This window comes from Cynocephalus volans, chromosome 6, assembly GCF_027409185.1.
Source record: "Cynocephalus volans isolate mCynVol1 chromosome 6, mCynVol1.pri, whole genome shotgun sequence".
NCBI classification, from domain to species: domain Eukaryota; kingdom Metazoa; phylum Chordata; class Mammalia; order Dermoptera; family Cynocephalidae; genus Cynocephalus; species Cynocephalus volans.
Window position 1 is genome coordinate 103,009,444 of NC_084465.1, and position 6,599 is coordinate 103,016,042.

The 6,599-nt window shown below is 43.4% G+C and overlaps 1 pseudogene; it reads right to left on the minus strand.

Annotated features, from left to right (window-relative positions):
* Positions 1-5,567: 5,567 nt before the first annotated feature.
* LOC134380993 (ribosome biogenesis protein NSA2 homolog) lies at positions 5,568-6,318 on the minus strand (annotated as a pseudogene).
* Positions 6,319-6,599: the final 281 nt, after the last annotated feature.

A 6,599-nucleotide genomic window follows, 5' to 3' on the forward strand; every position in this document is an offset into this window, starting at 1 on the left:
TGAGAATATTTTTGGTTGTCACAATGTTGGGGTGGGGAAGTGTGCTACTAACCATCTAGTCAGGAATGCTACTAACATACTATAATGCACAGGACAGCCCCCCACAACAAAGAATTATCGGGTGCAAAATGTCGGTAGTGTTGAGGTTGAGAAACTCTGCTTTAGACCAATTTGTTCTTCATTTTTATATTAAATGAAACACCAAATAACTTGAGTCCACCATCATAGACCTAAATTATAAACATGGAAATTGCACAGAGGATTTATATAGCTCGTGGCTACTCGACATAGCCACTGGAGTCACCAGGTTCAGGGAATGATCACGAGGTAGCCACCCTGGGTGCAAAATGGCCATCCTTCCCATATCCTTCACTGCAATAAATTGGGGAAGGAGAGGGGTGATAACAAACAGCCCAGACCCCTTTCTCACATCCAAGGCCCTGGCTAGCTCAGCAGGGAACCATGTCTGTTTGACAAGTGTAAGCTTCTTATCGGTGCTGTTAAAGGTTTCAAAGCCTACCTGTGCAAGATGGAGGTGTCATCTGAAGGAGAAACATCCCAGGAGCCCTGGCCAGTGTGATTCATACAGCAGTGTCTTCCTGGAGCCGAGCCTGACCTTGTGCAAGCAGAAGCTTGCTGGAGGGGGAAGCAATGTTGATTTCTGAAGACTGTCAATTGAGAGCTACTTTGGGCTGAGTTGTAGGGAACTGGAGATCTATAAACCCTTTTATGTGCAGGGAGAAAAGAGCCGGCATTGTTTCCAATGAGTTTCCCAGGCGAGACAAGGCAAGCAGAGACTGAGTGGCAATCAGGCAAGGAACAAGTTTCCCTTTTATTAACAGGCTCATAAAGCTACTTTAAAAAATAAATTAAAGCTAGAAAAATATCCTTGGATTTATTGCCAGAAGGGAAGGGGGATAGGGGCCGTGCTGATCAGCCTGGCGGTGACATTGCAGGGATGCACACTTGCAAGATCAGCTGAATGCCCAGAGGCTGCAAATCATACCCCAGGGCAAGCTGTCCTTGAGCTTTGACCCCAGGTAATTGGCACCTTACGTCCACAGCCTCAGGTGAGTCCTGAGACAAGGAGCCCGTCCACAAGCCCTGACTGTTTGATCTAGGCTGGGGGGGCCTCTGAGGGTTCATTTTTCACATTTCACCAGGCTTGGGATGGAGACCTATAAATCCCCATGACAGCCCTCTCCAGTTCAAGCCCTTATGTCCATCCTGAGACTCCTCACTAATCTAGATGCGAGCCCTGGCACCTGGCACCAAAGGGACACTCCGGCCCCTTGTTTTTGCTCCACTCTTCCTCTTTCCTCACTCCCTGTATTCTTTCTTTTTTCTTTCTGTCCCTTTCCCCCTTCCCTCTCTTCTTTCTTTCCTGCTTCTCAAAAGATTCCTAATGCCACTGCATAGGGTAAGACACGCACCTCTCATGTGGGCAGACATAACCATGCCCTCTGCCATACGTAATCCTCGGTGCCTTCCCACGGAAGCCAACTGTGGAATGCTGGAACATCGTAGCTTGACTGCTGCCAACTTTCCAGTCTCATCCCCTAATACCATTAGGCGTGCACACATGCACACACTCACACACACACACACATGCACCACTCTGCCATTCCCAAGCACACCATATCATTTTAAGCCTGTAGTGACAATTATAAGCTAACATTTAAAAAATGGCTCCCTCTATGCTGGAAGCTTTTTATTGATTAATTCATTGAATTCTCACAAGGATCAGATGAGGTTAATTCTCTTATTCCCATTTTACAGATGCAGAAACAGAGGTTGAAGGAGGCTAAAATGACCACAAAAGAAAACATAATGCCAGAGAGAGGATTCGAACCCAGACATGTCCAGTAGCATAACCACAATGACCCTGCTGCCACCACACTGTGTCTGCTCTGTCCTTTCCTTGAAAATCTTGACTCTTTTTCTAGGTAAAATGAAACCATTTGCTTTTTCCTCTATAAGTCCCCTTTGATATGTGTGTGTCGTGAAATTGCTTCCTTTTATATTGTATTTAACATATTTATTGGATGATAGACCAAAAACCATGATAGACACTGGCAATACAGTAATGAATAGAAACCAACCCCAAAATGAGTCCCCTAGATTTTAAGTTTTCTGAAGCCAGGCCCTAAATTTGTCTTGTTTGCTGTGACCCTGAGACCTAGCACAGCGCTTGCAATATGGCAGGTTTTCAAAATCCATTTGGTGAAGAAAATGGAAGAATGAATAAATGAGGACAAGGTCTGAGGGAAGAGGCACCTTCTTGTTGAGATTCCACCTTTAAAATACCACAAAAAGTAGTCTCAGGGGGACTGTCCCCTAGTTACATCCCATTACCCCCGCTGATGACATCGTTCAGTCAACAAATGCTTATGGGACTCCTGCAGAGCACCATGCCCTGTGTTAGGTGCTGGGAATATGATAAAGAATAAAACACAGTTCCTGCCTTTGAGGGGCTTAGCTGGCAGCAGAACAAAAGGTAATTACAGCACAGGGTCCTAAATCTGCTCCCATAGGATTAAAGCGGGGTGGTGGGGGGTTTTGGAAGCATAGAGGTGTGGCTCCTACTCATATATGAGGGGTCATGGGAGCCTTCCTAGGGAAAGTGACATCTGAGCAGAGATTTGAAGGATGAGATGGAATTAGCCAGACCTCTGTGTGTGCGTGCACATGCATGTGCACGCACACACCTGGAGAGGTTATTGAGAAATGTGTTCCAGGTGGAGGTGTCAACATATGCAGGATGCAGAGGTGAGAGAATAGAAAATGTTTGTAATGGCTCATGTGTATACTGTGCACTCAAGATAGGTGGGCATGAAAGCCAGAGAAAGAGCTACTCTCCTGTCATGTTAAAGAGCTTGGATTTTTTCCAGAGGGAGTGAATATTGATTTCATTCATATAACGTTAAAAAAAAAAGGAAAAAAGAAAATGTTTTGTGGAACTCCATTCGGTACTCTGGAAGGAGAATGGGATTCCCGTCTGCCAAGTACCAAAAGATTACTCCACGTGGTAGAAGACAAAAGCCTAAGAAAGAAAATATGGCGGCAACATAGTCGCTTCTTTCTTATGTCTCTGCCACTGTAAAGTTCCCCAGAACCCTCATTTCTAGCCTGGTATGTCCACATGGGGGCAGGGGGTGTGGGTGATAAGACATGTAGCTCACCTGCCTCTGGGGTCCTGATCCATCAGCCTTCTTTTCCTGATGTCTTGTCACTTGTCACCTTTTAAAAATAAATTCCTTTTTTTTTTATGTCCTTTGTTGGATGTTGTAATGCTTATCACATTAAAGCAGAAATTTATTTTCTTATTGAAAGATAATTGATTATACATATTTGTGGGGTACAGAATTGAATATCAATGCATGGATACAACACGTGGTGATCAAAAGCAGAAATTTAAAAAGCAGCAAGTGGGGTGAGGAGGGAAGGTAGGTGATCATGCGAGGGTACAACGCTAGTCCTCATGCATTGCAGCCAAGCGGAAGCCTGGTCTCATCTTTGCACACGTAGGAGCAATGAACACCAGAAATGCTTGGACAAGGGAACACCAAGTTGAAGAAAACGATGATAAGTTCTCTAGGCTATTGCTGGAGAATCTGGCCCTGTTATAATCACTTTGTGGGTGGGTCTTCCCTGTATTTGGAATATTCTTCCTCTTCTCTCCTCCACGGCACCTTTCAGCGTTCAACACGGTCATCTTCAAGTCAGATGACATTAACTGAGCACTGACTACATACCAAGTCCCGGAAAATCAGAGAAACGTGCTCCATTCAATGTTGTGAGGATCTCAAAATCTAATTTATAAACAACTAGAATTGGATTAAAGGAAATAAGCTTTAAACAGTTGTTATCCTTCATAATGCCCTTTGCAGCATGCTTTATACATGCATTATCTCTGTGAATATTCACAGCAACCCCGAGAGGTAGATTTCTACTGAGACCCACTTTATGAATGAGAAAACAAGCTCTTAGAGGTTTAGTGACCTGCCTAAGGCCACACATCTAGGAAAGGGTGAAGCTGGGATTTGAATCCACATAGGCTCTCTCTTAGTCTGAAGGTTAAAACACTACAAAATACGTTTTGTAAGTGGCAGAGCTAACTCTTGAGTTCTTGTCTGCTTGAATCCAGACTCTCTGTAACTAATTACCAAACAGCAGTACTATTGGAAATTAGGCTTAATGCCAGTGTATGGCTCCAACTCCAATCCCGTACTCCCTCCACCCAGCATAAAGATATGCTTCAAGTTCTCTGAGAACATCAAAGGAGGCTTCAATCATTCCATCCCTAAGGACTGCAGAAGGCTGCTAGAGAAGACTAGTGATAAGATAGTCTTTACCATTTAATGAGCACCTGTGATGAGCCTAATGCTGAACCAGGCTTTAATATATCATCTCATTTATCCTCGCAACAACCTCTTGTCTCCATCCACTCAGGCTTCTGTAACAAAATACCATAGACTGAGTGGCTCATAGATAACAGAGATGTCTTTCTCACAGTTCTGGAGGATGGAATTCTAAGATCAGGGTGCCAGCATGGTCTGATTCTGGCGAGGGCTCTCTTCCAGGTTGCATTATATCCCCACCAGGAAGAAAGAGGATGAGAGAGCTCTCTTGGGTCCCTATTACAAAGGGCAACAGTTTCATGCATGAGAACACCAGCCTCACGACCTAATCACGTCCCCAAAGCCCCACCTTCTGATACTACCACCTTGGGGATTAGGATTGTAACATATGAGTGGAGGGGACACAAACATTCAGTCCAAAGCACCCTCCAGAGTAAATTCCTGTGGCGGATACTTTGTTTACTACCCAACAGCCATTGACCCCCTTCTTCCTTTCTAAGAGAACAGGCATCTTCTTCACCATGCATCATGCAGCCATGTGAAATACGGGCCCCTTTGCAACCCAAATGGTAAATCTTGACTTCTCTAAGCCAGTGACAGTGGGCTCACTAGGCTGGCCAAGCAATCATCGAAGTACAAGCATGTGACTCGGCTCTGTGCATTGCCGTGTGACAGAAAGTCTGCTGTAGAGCTTCTGGGAAAGGTTTGCTCTTCAAAAAAGAAAAAAGACACAGGCATGTATGTTCTTTGTGAGTATCCTGGGTGCTGTCACCTGAACATAACACCTAGACAAGCAGGATTCATCTTAGAGGATGCGGGATCTAGCCTAAGAAGAAAAGCCAATATTCTGTAGATATCTGGACAGAAAGACAGAGAAAAAAATAAAAACTTGATGACATGATAATATCATTGATCACTGAGCTGCTAAATTTACCACCTCTGGAACCACCATACCCTAGACTTCTTTTTTTCTTAATTGGGCCATTTTAATGTGTGTTTTTTGTTTTTGTTTTTTTGTTTTGTTTTGTTTTGTTTACAATTTAATGAACAGTTCTTTTGATGACTGCAGACAGGTAAGGCTTGTTTGGTAGTTTGGTAGTATTCAGAAACATCACCGTGAGGATGGTTTTCCTGATTGGTGTGTAGTCTTCAATAATTATAAGGACTTATTTGTACGAAACTGCTGTCAAGCCAGTAAGACTGCATTTATGCACCTGTCATTTTCAGGATTGTTGGTAACCTGGGCATATTTTCCCCATATAATCTTGCTTCCTTGTGTCACAAGGCCTACTCTCTCACGTTCACCTCGATGACAGTACCTTTAGTAATAACACCTAGAGTTGTATATAGTGGAGATGAGGGATTCTTCTTTATGGCCAGTATTGGAGGCAAAAGGTGGCTTTCAGTTCAGGATGTGTTACATGGGCCTTCAAGAAATGTAAGCCCATTTGCCTAATGAATCTTTCATATTTAGGTGATTTTCTCATAAAGCAATCTCCAAAAAAGCAGACTTTAGTAATATCCTTTTCCATGCCTTCTTCTTTCTCCTGTTCAAATCGCTTTTAATATTTCTGTTTCTCCCCAGGCACGAGCTTTGGGCAGAAAGACCCCCATTTTCCTGCTTTCCCTTTTCATTTTTATTTAATCATGTTAGAAAGAACTTTAGCTCAGGACTGTTCCTCTCTATCCAGCACATAGACAGGTACTGCTCCCTGTGGAGTCTTTCCATCATTCTTTGTTTGCTATTTCTCTTTTCATGCATCTTGACAGTCTTTTTCTTTTATGTTTTTTCAGCATGTCTCTATTTATGATAGAGCTTAGCCTTCAGACCAATCATCTTTTTTGTCTTGTTTGAACGTCATGAGCCTCTTGACTGCTTCTTTCTCTTTTTCTCATGGTCATCCAAATGATATCCATAGCATTTACAGTGTAATTCAATATATTCATTTTTTGACATGGTGACAGCCACAGAGCCACGAGGAGCAGCCTCCAGGGTGCAAAGAAACCCTCAGTTTTCATGTCTCAGAGGCCCATGAGCTGACTCCGCATAGCCTGTGACAGAAAAGGCTAGACTCCTTGTGTAACCCACCTTTAATTATGTTTTCTGTTATCTGCAGCCAATAGCATCCTAAATGATATGGTATCACTTCTCCCACTTTATAGATAAACACACTGAGACTCACAGAGACTAGTAAGTGTCAAACTCAGGTTTTCTGGCTCTCAATCTTGTGGTCCTTC